This window comes from Heterodontus francisci, chromosome 2 (genome assembly GCF_036365525.1).
Source record: "Heterodontus francisci isolate sHetFra1 chromosome 2, sHetFra1.hap1, whole genome shotgun sequence".
Lineage (NCBI taxonomy): Eukaryota > Metazoa > Chordata > Chondrichthyes > Heterodontiformes > Heterodontidae > Heterodontus > Heterodontus francisci.
Genome location: NC_090372.1, coordinates 212,953,450 through 212,966,736, shown reverse-complemented (window position 1 = coordinate 212,966,736; position 13,287 = coordinate 212,953,450).

Genomic DNA, 13,287 nt, shown 5'->3' with positions numbered 1-13,287 from the left:
GCGGAGTTTGCAAGTTCGCCCTGTGACTGCGTGGGTTTCCTCCGGGTGCTCCGGTTTCCTCCCAGCGCCAAAGACTTGCAGGTTGATAGGTAAATTGGCCATTGTAAATTGTCCCTAGTGTAGGTAGGTGGTAGGAGAATGGTAGGGAATATGGGATTAATGTAGGATTAGTATAAATGGGTGGTTGATGGTCGGCACAGACTCGGTGGGCCGAAGGGCCTGTTTCAGTGCTGTATCTCTCTATGAGGGTGATGAAATTCTCACCTGGATGGGAGCAATCACGACATGACGTTCAACATTATCCAGGACAGAACAGCCTGATCGATGTCCTTGCACGGGACTTAATATCCACCCTATCCATCGCCAGCACACTGTGGCTGCAGTGGGTATGATCTAGAAAATGCACTGCCACAACTTATCAAGGTTACTTCACTCCCCCTCCCCCTCCCCTGTGACCTCTACCCACCAAGAAAGACAAGAGCAGCAATTTTGTGGGAGCAGCCTCACCTCCAAGTTTCCCTCAAACTAATCACACCATTGTGACTTGGCCATATATCACCATTCCTTCATTGTTGCTGGGTCAATAGTCTGGAATTCCTTACCTAACACGACTGTGGGACCATGAGGATTGCACAGGTTCATCACCTTGTCAACGCAGTTAGGGATGGCAATAAATACTGGTTTTGCCAACCAAGCACAGAGGGGGATGAGATTGAGTGGAGGGCAGGAGATGATTAAATGACAGAAGGGTCGGTGGTGCAAGGCAAAGTATTGAGAGAAATGAGAGAAACAAAAGGATGGGTCCAGAGGTGATAATAAATGGTTCAAGCAGAATAGCAGAGGGAGGGAGAAGCATGGAAAATGTGGCAAAGCGGTAAAGCACCAGGAACATGGTTCAAAAAAACACACGCAGACACAATGGGCTGGATTTTTATAGTCCGCTGGGTGCGGGGGGCGTGCGTGATTTAAAGATCCCGTTCTCAGAGGTCAGTGCTGGGTCCCGTCGCCTCCGGAATGTGAAATCATTTTTAAAGGGACGCTGGGAGGGAGGGAACAGCAACCCTGCACACCTCCAATGAATGAACTTCCTGTTGAGCTCATTGAGGAGCTCATTAACAGGCTTATTAGCAGTTTATGATTTTGAAAGGCTGGGAATGGGGAAAACGCCATGTCTGGAACACGGCAGGGTTCTGAAGATGTGAACAATGGTGGGGGGGGGGGCGGGGGGTGGCCACCATGAAGACTATGTGAGGGCTGATTAACAGAATTCAGAGGAACAAAGTAAAGTGCAGCTGCTCCAGAAGTGCCACAGAGCAGACATTGCTGGAGCTGGAAGACTTGCTGTTCTCCGTGGTGAGTGGTCGGAATCTGGAGAGGGATGTCGCTGTTGCAGACGGTATAAATCATCCTCACTGTTCGTCACACCTCCAAGTTTGGTGTCGTCAGCAAATTTTGAGATTCTACTTTGTATTCCAAGATCCAAGTCATTTATATATAGCACATGGTAATATATAGAGAATGGGAATGAGAACTGGTCCTACACAACAACTGTCCCAGCACAACCAACCTCTCAGAAGACAGTGGACGAAGATCAATAGTTTGCATTGGGCAGGAGTCTCTTCCATGCCCTTCACCTCGAGAAATATCTATCCAAAGACCCTGTTGCTGAAGGCCTCCTGTCTCACCACCCTCCACCAAATGCCTCGATGGCTCCCTGGTGATCTTCAGTGCCACCTCCTCCATTGATGTCAGAGTGTGGAGCTGGGCCACTTCATTTCAATTGCAAAGAGCTATTGACAGATGAGGTGAGTGGGCAAAACTGTGGCAGATGGATTTCAATGCGGGCAAGTGTGAGGTTATCCATTTTGGACCAAAAAAGGATAGAGCAGGGTACTTTCTAAATGGGAAGCGGTTAAGTACAGTGAATGTCCAAAGATACTTGGGGGTTCAGGTGCATAGATCTTTAAAATGCCACAGGCAAGTGCAGAAAATAATCAAAAAGGCTAATGGAATGCTAGCCTTTATATCCAGAGGATTGGAGTATAAAGACATAGAGTTTATGCTGCAGCTGTACAAAACCCTGGTTAGACCCCATTTGGAGCAGTTCTGGGCACCACACCTTAGGAAGGATATATTGGCCTTGGAGGGAGTGCAATGTAGGTTTACAAGAATGATACCTGGATTACAGGGGTTCAGTTACGAGGAGAGATTACACAAATTAGGCCTGTTTTCGCTAGAATTTAGAAGATTAAGGGGTGATCTGATTGAAGTCTTCAAGATATTAACAGGAAAAGACAGGCTAGATAAAGATAAACTATTTCCACTGGTTGGAGATTCTAAAACTAGGGGGCATAGTCTAAAAATTAGGAGCAGACTGTTCAGGAGAGATGTTAGGAAGCACTTCTCCACGCAAAGGGTGGTAGAGGTTTGGAACTCTCTCCCACAAACAGCATTTGAGGAAACACTGAGGGTGGCAAGGGCACAAAATGTACTCTGGGTGGGGGACTTCAATGTCCATCACCAAGAGTGGCTCGGCAGCACCACTACTGACCGAGCTGGCCGAGTCCTAAAGGACGTAGCTGCTAGACTGGGTCTGTGGCAGGTGGTGCGGGAACCAACACGAGGGAAAAACATACTTGACCTCGTCCTCACCAATCTGCCTGCCGTAGATGCTTCTGTCCATGACAGTATTGGTAGGAGTGACCACAGCACAGTCCTTGTGGAGACGAAGTCCCACCTTCACATTGAGGATACCGTCCGTCGTGTTGTGTGGCACTATCACCGTGCTAAATGGGATAGATTTCAAACAGATCTAGCAATGCAAAACTGGGCATCCATGAGGCGCTGTGGGCCATCAGCAGCAGCAGAATTGTACTCAACCACAATCTGTAACCTCATAGCCCGGCATGTCCCCCACTCTACCATTACCATCAAGCCAGGAGACCAACCCTGGTTCAATGAAGAGTCCAGGAGGGCATGCCAGGAGCAGCACCAGGCATACCTCAAAATGAGGTGTCAACCTGGTGAAGCTACAACCCAGGACTACTTGCATGTCAAACTGCGTAAGCAGCATGTGACAGAGCTAAGCGATCCCATAACCAACGAATCAGATCTAAACTCTGCAGTCCTGCCACATCCAGCCGTGAATGGTGGTGGATAATTAAACAACTAACTGGAGGAGGTAGCTCCACAAATATCCCCATCCTCATTGATGGGGGAGCCCAGCACATCAGTGCGAAAGATAAGGCTGAAGCATTTGCAACAATCTTCAGCCAGAAGTGCCAAGTTGATGATCCATCTCGGCCTCCTCCTGAGGTCTCTAGCATCACAGATGCCAGACTTCAGCCAATCCGATTCACTCTGCGTGATATCAAGAAACGACTGAAGGTACTGGATACTGCAAAAGCTATGGGCCCTGACAATATTCCGGCAATAGTACTGAAGACCTGTGCTCCAGAACTTGCCGCGCCCCTAGCCAAGCTGTTCCAGTACAGCTACAACACTGGCATCTACCCTGCAGTGTGGAAAATTGCCCAGGTATGTCCTGTACACAAAAAGCAGGACAAGTCCAATCCGGCCAACTACCGCCCCGTTAGCCTACTCTCAATCAACAGGAAAGTGATGGAAGGGGTCATCAACAGTGCCATCAAGCAGCACTTGCTTAGCAATAACCTGCTCAGTGACACTCAGTTTGGGTTCCGCAAGGGCCACTCAGCTCCTGACCTCATTACAGCCTTGGTTCAAACATGGACAAAAGAGCTGAACTCAAGAGGTGAGGTGAGAGTGACTGCCCTTGACATCAAGGCAGCATTTGACCGAGTATGGCATCAAGGAGCCCTAACAAAACTGAGGTCAATGGGAATCAGGGGGAAAACCCTCCGCTGGCTAGAGTCATACCTAGCGCAACGGAAAATGGTTGTGGTTGTTGGAGGTCAATCAGCTGAGCTCCAGGACATCACTGCAGGAGTTCCTCAGGGTAGTGTCCCAGGCCCAACCATCTTCAGCTGCTTCATCAATGACCTTCCTTCAATCATAAAGTCAGAAGTGGGGATGTTCACTGATGATTGCACAATGTTCATCACCATTCGTGACTCCTCAGATACTGAAGCAGTTGTGTAGAAATGCAACAAGACCTGGACAATATCCAGGCTTGGGCTGATAAGTGGCAAGCAACATTCGCGCCACACAAGTGCCAGGCAATGACCATCTCCAACAAGACAGAATCTAACCATCACTCCTTGACATTCAATGGCATTACCATTGCTGAATCTCCCTCTATCAACATCCTAGGGGCTACCATTGACCAGAAACTGAACTGGAGTAGCCATATAAATACCGTGGCTACAAGAGTAGGTCAGAGGCTAGGAATCCTGAGGCGAGTAACTCACCTCCTGACTCCCCAAAGCCTGTCAACCATCTACAAGGCACAAGTCAGGAGTGTGATGGAATACTCTCCACTTGCCTGGATGGGTGCAGCTCCAATAACACTCAAGAAGCTGGACACCATCCAGGACAAAGCAGCCCGCTTGATTGGCACCCCATCTACAAACATTCACTCCCTCCACCACAGACGCACAGTGGCAGCAGTGTGTACCATCTACAAGATGCGCTGCAGCAATGCACCAAGGCTCCTTCGACAGCACCTTCCAAATCCGCGACCTCTACCAACTAGAAGGACAAGGGCAGCAAATACATGGGAACACCACCACCTGCAAGTTCCCCTCCAAGTCACACACCATCCTGACTTGGAACTATATCGCCGTTCCTTCACTGTCGCTGGGTCAAAATCCTGGAACTCCCTTCCCAGCAGCACTGTGGGTGTAACTACCCCAAATGTACTGCAGCGGTTCAAAACGGCAGCTCACCACCACCTTCTCAAGGGCAATTAGGGATGGGCAATAAATGCTGGCCTGGCCAGCGATGCCCACATCCCATGAATGAATGAAAAAAGAAATTTGAAGTTGTTAGTTTTAAATCTGAGATAGATAGATTTTTGTTGAGCAAAGATATTAAGGGATATGGGCAGGTATATGGAGTTAGGCTGCGGATCAACCATGATCTCATTGAATGGCAGGACAGGCTCGAGGGGCTGAATGGCCAACTCCTGTTCCTGTCTTCCTATGTTCCTACGTATCTGCTCTTCTGGCCATCTTGCCTGTATTAAGGGCTCTCTTCTTCTGCAGGATGAGAGGAGAAAGATTCATGAGTAGGCTGCCGTCCCACATCTCTTCCAGCATGACATAAAAATGGGCTGATGCTCCTGTCCCCATCTGAATGTTGTCCCATATGTGAGGGTGGCTGCGTCTCAATGTTGTGACCATTGACCTACTCTGACAATGTGAGGAAGAACTAGGGACAATCTGTGAGGTCAGCTTGCTTGCATTCTGGTGCTTAGGGAGTTGATGCCCAATTTTTTTTTAAATTCTTTCATGGGATGTGGGTGTCACTGGCAAAGACAGGATTTGTTGCCCATCCCTAATTGCCCTTGACAACTGAATAGCTTGCTAGGCGTTTTAAAGGGCAGTTAAGTGTCAACCACGTTGTTGTGGCTCTGGACTCACATGTAGGCCAGACCAGGTAGGAACAGCAGATTTCCCTCCCTAAAGGACATTAGTGAACCAGATGGGTTTTTACAACAATTGGTGATAGTTTCGTGGCACCATTACTGAGACTAGCTTTCAATTCCAGATTTTTTTTTTATTATTAATTAACTGAATTTAAATTCCATCAGCTGCCGTGGTGGGATTTGAACCCGTGTCACCAGAGCATTAGCCTGGGCCTATGGATTACTAGATCAGGGACATTATCACTACGTTTTGTGCAGGGAAGGTCATGTCTTACCAACTTAATAGAATTCTTTGAGGAAGTGACAAAGTTGGTTGATGAGGAAAGGGCCGTAGATGTCGTATACATGGACTTCAGTAAGGCGTTTGATAAGGTTCCCCATGGTAGGCTGATGGAGAAAGTGAAGGCGCATGGGGTCCAGGGTGTACTAGCTAGATGGATAAAGAACTGGCTGGGCAACAGGAGACAGAGAGTAGCAGTGGAAGGGAGTTTCTCAAAATGGAGACGTGTGACCAGTGGTGTTCCACAGGGATCCGTGCTGGGACCACTGTTGTTTGTGATATACATAAATGATTTGGAGGAAAGTATAGGTGGTCTGATTAGCAAGTTTGCAGACGACACTAAGATTGGTGGAGTAGCAGATAGTGAAGGGGACTGTCAGAGAATACAGCAGAATATAGATAGACTGGAGAGTTGGGCAGAGAAATGGCAGATGGAGTTCAATCAGGGCAAATGCGAGGTGATGCATTTTGGAAGATCTAATTCAAGAGTGAACTATACAGTAAATGGAAAAGTCCTGGGGAAAATTGATGTCCAGAGAGATTTGGGTGTTCAGGTCCATTGTTCCCTGAAGGTGGCAACGCAGGTCAATAGAGTGGTCAAGAAGGCATACGGCATGCTTTCCTTCATCGGACGGGGTATTGAGTACAAGAGTTGGCAGGTCATGTTACAGTTGTATAGGACTTTGGTTCGGCCACATTTGGAATACTGCGTGCAGTTCTGGTCGCCACATTACCAAAAGGATGTGGATGCTTTGGAGAGGGTGCAGAGGAGGTTCACCAGGATGTTGCCTGGTATGGAGGGCGCTAGCTATGAAGAGAGGTTGAGTATATTAGGATTATTTTCATTACAAAGACGGAGGTTGAGGGGGGACCTGATTGAGGTGTACAAAATCATGAGAGGTATAGACAGGGTGGATAGCAAGAAGCTTTTTCCCAGAGTGGGGGATTCAATTACTAGGGGACACGAGTTCAAAGTGAAAGGGGAAAAGTTTAGGGGGGATATGCGTGGAAAGTTCTTTACGCAGAGGGTGGTGGGTGCCTGGAACGCGTTGCCAGCAGAGGTGGTAGACACGGGCACGATAGCGTCTTTTAAGATGTATCTAGACAGATTGAATGGGCAGGAAGTAAAGAGATACAGACCCTTAGAAAATAGGCGTCATGTTTAGATAGAGGATCTGGATCGGCGCAGGCTTGGAGGGCCGAAGGGCCTGTTCCTGTGCTGTGATTTTCTTTGTTCTTTGTTCTACATCACCGTCTCCCAATGAACCATGTGCCAGTGGCCACTCACCTTACCAGACCGTAAGAGGTCATTGAACCTATTTCTGCTCTGGACCCAGGTTCTTCACTTGGGTGCCCAGCCGCTAACCTCCATCCACACCCTCTTGGTCTCACTGGGGGCATTCCTCCTTGCTGAGACTGGGTAAGCAGCTCTCTCCATTTGGAGATGGCATCAATGAGTGCCTCCCGAGAGGCGTCGGAGAAACGGGGTTCCGCCTGGGGATGCATATCCTTGCCCACAGATGCCTTCCAAGCTCCCTGGTGCTGCATCTCTAATGGCCCTCAGTGAACTGTTGATAAGGGATTCCAGCTCATAGTCCCACTGTTCCCAGCAGCTCTGCACCAATCCTGCAGGCCAAGAGGTAATGGGAGCTGTACTTAAAGTCTGAAGTTGTTAAAGTCATTATTAAGGCCAGAGAGCTGTAAATGGCCTGGTAGAAAGATGAGGCCCTGTTCTTTGTCTCACTGAGTTCATTTTTTCCCCCAAAATATGCTTTATTCTTAAAATTTATAGAAGTACATTAGATAACAGTTCAAATTGGAGACTACATGAAGTGCAATACCAATCAGTTTCTTTCTATACAGTCCATAAAGTGCCTCACTACACATTACAGGTGACATTTGCAATGTACATTTATTTACAGCCTGAGGGGTTTTTACATGGGTTCCAGCACCTTGTTGTACTATAGCAGAAGAACCTTACACAGCGGTCTTTCCCCATTGAGCCTTTTCAGCGGCTGTCCCAAGCTTTAGTGCGTCCCTCAGCACATAGTCCTGGACCTTGGAATGTGCCAATCTGCAACACTCGGTCATGGACAACTCTTTGCGCTGGAAAACCAGCAAGTTTCGGGCAGACCAAAAAGCGTCTTTCACCGAATTGATGGTCCTCCAGCAGCAGTTGATGTTTATCTCAGTGTGCGTCCCTGGGAACAGCCCGTAGAGCACAGACTCCTGTGTTACAGAGCTGCTCGGGATGAAGCTCGATAAAAAACACTGCATCTCATTCCAGATCTGCTTTGCAAAGACACATTCCAGAAGGAGGTGGACGACGGTCTTTCCCCTACCACAGCCACCTCGGGGGCAGGGTGCGGAGGTGGTGAGACTCCGGGCGTGCAGGAAGGATCTGAAGGGGAGGGCCCTTCTCACCACCAGCCAAGCTACGTTTTGGGTGCTTGTTTGAAAGTTTTGGCGATGAGGCATTCTGCCAGATGTGTTTGACAGTCTGCTTGGGGAACCATCCGACAGGATCCGCCATTTTCTTTTCCCGCAGGGCTTCGAGGATGTCCAGCCTAAAGGCCTGCTCAAGTCACAAAAAAAAAACCCGACCTGAACCCGACGGAACCACATCGGACCCGAGCCCGACCCGACCCGAGCCCAACCCAACCACCGCAATGTCCGCTTAGCTTACCTTGCGACTCCCAATCTTCAGGAAGCTGCAGCATGAGTGTGATGACGTCGTAGAGACATTCACACACTCACTGTGCAGACTCAGAGTTTGCCTGCTTGACGTCCGGACTCCCAGCTCAGGTAAGTTTTTAATTTTTAACATTTACCTTGCTGTGTATGTCCGACCCGAACCTGGCCCGACCCGAGCCTGAAGGCCAGACCTGGAAGAGCGGCCCAACCCGAACCCGAAACATGTCGTCGGGTTCGGGTCGGGTAGCAGGCCTTTAATCCAGCCTGCTTATCCCTTCCTGATAGGTGTAACCTCGCCTTTCTGACATCATCCTTGTAAAACCTCTTAGAAACATAGAAAAATAAGAGCAGGAGTAGGCCATTCGGCCCTTCAAGCCTGCACCGCCATTCAATATGATCATGGCTGATCATCCAAACTCAGTACCCTGTTTCCCGCTTTCTCCCCGTCTCCCTTGATCCCTTTAGCCCAAAGAACTTTTTCTAACTCTTTCTTCAGTATATTTAATGATTTGGCCGCAACCGCTTTCCATGGTAGAGAATTCCACAGGCTCACCACTCTCTGGGTGAAGAAATCCCTCCTCATAAATGGCTTACCCCTTATCCTTACCCCTTACCCCTTATAGCGAAGGATAGCGAAGATGATTCTCGACAGGGGCGAGAGTAACAGGGTAGTTGTTATGGGGGACTTTAACTTTCCAAATATTGACTGGAAATACTATAGTTCGAGTACTTTAGATGGGTCAGTTTTTGTCCAGTGTGTGCAGGAGGGTTTTCTGACACAGTATGTAGACAGGCCAACCGGGGCGATGCCACATTGGATTTGGTACTGGGTAATGAACCCGGCCAGGTGTTAGATTTAGATGTAGGTGAGCACTTTGGTGATAGTGATCACAATTCGGTTAGGTTTACCTTAGCGATGGGCAGGGACAGGTATATACCGCAGGGCAAAAATTATAGCTGGGGGAAAGGAAATTATGATGTGATTAGGCAAGATTTAGGATGCGTAGGATGGGGAAGGAAACTGCAGGGGATGGGCACAATCGAAATGTGGAGCTTATTCAAGGAGCAGCTACTGCGTGTCCTTGATAAGTATGTACCTGTGAGGCAGGGAGGAAGTTGTCGAGCGAGGGAGCCGTGGTTTACTAAAGAAGTTGAAGCGCTTGTCAAGAGGAAGAAGAAGGCTTATGTTAGGATGAGACGTGAAGGCTCAGTTAGGGCGCTTGAGAGCTACAAGCTAGCCAGGAAGGATCTAAAGGGAGAGCTAAGAAGAGCAAGGAGAGGACACGAGAAGTCATTGGCGGATAGGATCAGGGAAAACCCTAAGGCTTTCTATAGGTATATCAGGAATAAAAGAATGACTAGAGTTAGATTAGGGCCAATCAAGGATAGTAGTGGGAAGTTGTGTGTGGAATCAGAGGAGATAGGGGAAGCGTTAAATGAATATTTTGCGTCAGTATTTACAGTAGAGAAAGAAAATGTTGTTGAGGAGAATACTGAGATTCAGGCTACTAGGCTAGATGGGATTGAGGTTCACAAGGAGGAGGTGTTATCAATTTTGGAAAGTGTGAAAATAGATATGTCCCCTGGGCCAGATGGGATTTATCCTAGGATTCTCTGGGAAGCTAGGGAGGAGATTGCAGAGCCTTTGTCCTTGATCTTTATGTCGTCATTGTCGACAGGAATAGTGCCGGAAGACTGGAGGATAGCAAATGTTGTCCCCTTGTTCAAGAAGGGGAGTAGAGACAGCCCTGGTAATCATAGACCTGTGAGCCTTACTTCGGTTGTGGGTAAAATGTTGGAAAAGGTTATAAGAGACAGGATTTATAATCATCTTGAAAAGAATAAGTTCATTAGAGATAGTCAGCACGGTTTTGTGACGGGTAGGTCGTGCCTCACAAACCTTATTGAGTTTTTCGAGAAGGTGACCAAACAGGTGGATGAGGGTAAAGCAGTGGATGTGGTGTATATGGATTTCAGTAAGGCGTTTGATAAGGTTCCCCACGGTAGGCTATTGCAGAAAATACGGAAGTATGGGGTTGAAGCTGATTTAGAGCTTTGGATCAGAAATTGGCTAGCTGAAAGAAGTGGTGGTTGATGGCAAATGTTCATCCTGGAGTTTATTTACTAGTGGTGTACCGCAAGGATCTGTTTTGGGGCCACTGCTGTTTGTCATTTTTATAAATGACCTGGAAGAGGGTGTAGAAGGGTGGGTTAGTAAATTTGCAGATGACACTAAGGTCGGTGGAGTCGTGGATAGTGCCGAAGGATGTTGTAGGGTACAGAGGGACATAGATAGGCTGCAGAGCTGGGCTGAGAGATGGCAAATGGAGTTTAATGCGGAAAAGTGCGAGGTGATTCACTTTGGAAGGAGTAACAGCAATGCAGAGTACTGGGCTAATGGGAAGATTCTTGGTAGTGTAGATGAACAGAGAGATCTTGGTGTCCAGGTGCATAAATCCCTGAAGGTTGCTACCCAGGTTAATAGGGCTGTTAAGAAGGCATATGGTGTGTTAGCTTTTATTAGTAGGGGGATAGAGTTTCGGAGCCACGAGGTGATGCTGCAGCTGTACAAAACTCTGGTGAGACCGCACCTGGAGTATTGCGTGCAGTTCTGGTCACCGCATTATAGGAAGGATGTGGAAGCTATGGAAAGGGTGCAGAGGAGATTTACTAGGATGTTGCCTGGTATGGAGGGAAGGTCTTACGAAGAAAGGCTGAGGGACTTGAGGATGTTTTCATTGGAGAGGAGGAGGAGAGGTGACTTAATAGAGACATATAAGATAATCAGAGGGTTAGATAGGGTGGATAGTAAGAGTCTTTTTCCTTGGATGGTGATGGCAAACACGAGGGGACATAGCTTCAAGTTGAGGGGTGATAGATATAGGACAGATGTCAGAGGTAGTTTCTTTACTCAGAGAGTAGTAGGGGCGTGGAACGCCCTGCCTGCAGCAGTAGTAGACTCGCCAACTTTAAGGGCATTTAAGTGGTCATTGGATAGACATATGGATGAAAATGGAATAGTGTAGGTCAGATGGTTTCACAGGTCGGCGCAACATCGAAGGCTGAAGGGCCTGTACTGCGCTGTAATGTTCTAATTCTAATTCCTTAGACTGTGACCCCTGGTCCTGACTCCCCCCACCATCGGGAACATCCTTCCTACATCTAGTCTGTGCAGTCCTTTTAAAATGTTGTAGGCTCTCTAGTGCTTCTACATCCTTTTTGTATTATGGCAACCTGTACTATATACAGTATTCCACGTGTGGTCTAACCAAGGTTCAATTCAGGTTTAGCATGATTTAGCAGGGCACTGAGAGCCCAGGAGCAGGGACAACGCCACCTCCTTAGCGAGAAGGAAGTGTAGGAGAAGGAGGATGAAATCCAAGGGGTAGGGAGTTGTCGCCGAGCCCAAGCTCTCTGCAATTCCCTCCTCCAGTCATGTGTTGACACTGTCATGGTGTTCTTTCTGCCCCCCAGATTTCATCCTCCTGCAATTACTTCTCTCTCCAGAGCTGGTGCTGTCCCCTGATCCCCAGATCAGATGTTAAATATTTCCAGCATCTTTTTGTATTTGAAATTTCCAGTATCTGCGGTATTTTGCTTTTGCCCCTCGATTTCAGTTTCCTCCAGAGGTAGCAATGTCCTCTCAGCCCCCTAGATTGTCACATTACCGTCCGGGGGATCTCGCTGTGCACAAATTAGCTGCCGAGCTTTACGGGATTGTGGGCTTTATAAATAGAGATATTGAGAACAAAAACGCTGAAGTTATGGTGACCCTTTATAAAACTCTGGTTTCTCCCTCAGCTGAAATATTGTGGCCAATTCTATACACCTCACTCTAGGAAGCATGTGAATGTTTTTAAGATGTTGCAGTGGAGATTTATGGTATCAGGAATGACAACATTCAGTTATGTGGAGAATCTAGAAAAACTGGCATTGTTATCATTAGAGCAGAAAAGGAGGAGTTTTGATAAAGGTGCTCAATATCTGAAAGGTTGTTCAAGAATTAATAATGAGAAACTGCTTCCAGTGTCCGTAGGTTTGCTGTCTACCTCCTACCTCTCCCAAGTCCTGTTCCTCTGTGCTTGCTGAACTGCGTTGCCTCCTGGCCCTCAATTTTAAAATTCTCATCCTTCTTTTCAAAACCCTACCAGGGTCTCGTCCCTCCCATTCTCTGTGAACCTCGTTCAGCCCCACAACTTTCAGGGAACTCTGCACTCCTGCAATTCTGGCTCTTAATGCATTCATGTTTTTAATCACCCCACCAGTGGTGGCTGTGCCTTCAGCTTCCTCCACTCTAAGCTCTGAAATTCCCTCCAATACATCTCCCTATCTCTACCTCACTTTCCTCCTTTAAGACACTCTTGAAAACCTACCTCTTTTTGAACAAGCTTTTGGTCACCTGCCCGAATATCACCTTTCATGGCTCAGTGACAAATTTTACAATCACAGAATGGTTACAGCACAGAAGGGGACCATTCGGCCCATCGTGTCTGTGCCAGTTCTCTGCAAGAGCAACTCACCTAGTCCCACTCCGTCACCCTTTCCCTATAACCTTGCCAATGTTTTCTTTTTAGACAATTATCCAAATCCCTTTTGAAGTCCTCGACTGAATCTTCCTCCACAACACACTCAGGCAGTGCAGTTCAGATCCATTTTTGCTCAAGTTGCTGTTGCTTCTTTTGCCAGTCACCCGAAATCAGTGTCCTCTGGTTCTGGATCATTCCGCCAATGGTAACAGTTTCTCTCT